The sequence below is a fragment of the Rhea americana genome, unplaced genomic scaffold, assembly GCF_003343005.1.
Source record: "Rhea americana isolate MKP2758 unplaced genomic scaffold, rheAme1 scaffold_163, whole genome shotgun sequence".
NCBI lineage: Eukaryota > Metazoa > Chordata > Aves > Rheiformes > Rheidae > Rhea > Rhea americana.
In genome coordinates, this window is record NW_028185739.1 from 978,499 (window position 1) to 979,327 (window position 829).

Below are 829 nucleotides of genomic sequence, written 5' to 3' on the forward strand. Positions count from 1 at the left end.
GCGCCGCGCCTCGGGGCTCCCCTAGCTGGCCCCGGCCCGCCCGGCCGCACTGCCTGTGCGGGTTCCCCTCACAACGTCGCTGCGCGGCCTCGCGCCGCCTCAGGGGGGGCCCGCGGCGGCGCGACCGTTGGGGACCGTTGGGCCAACGGTCGCCGAGCGGCCTGAGGGCGGCGCGGGCGCCTGAGGTAAGCGGCGCTCGCTGCAGCTTAGGAAGGGAGGTTAGAGCAGGAGGGCGATCCCGCCACTCCTTTGTCATGGAAGCGTGCCTCCATTCAGGGCCAGATTGCACTACTTCAGAGGGGGCTAACGCTGCGAATACACAAACCGCCGAAACCGCCCGGGCCCGCTGAGGCAGCGCCTGTTCTCCATGCTCGAAACGGAGCAACCCGGAGCTCGCACRAGATCCGAGGCCGTGGAGACCTGAAATTGCGTTGCCGTGCCCGATTCATTCCGCGCTTGGCACCTCCGTGCACTCCAGCGAGCTCCATTTCCCAGCTTGACTATGCTGGCCGAYGGTGTCCACAGTAAACCTACACATATTGCAGATTTCATACTGTTACTTAACATTACTTCTTTGTTGCACTGATGAGTCTTAGATTCAGTGTGAAGTATTTTTCTTACGCTGAAATGCACCAAATTAAGTCCAGCTGGTATGAATTTCATTATCAGTACTGATTTCACTRCAGCAGTAATTATTTCCCTATACTAGTCAGCAAATGTAAAGAACAGGCAAAATTTATGTAAAATAGAAGTAGTAAAGAAATAAACTCCCAAATAAAGTTTGGGGCTCGTTTGACTTCTAATCTCCTAGAAACTTATAATTACTCAT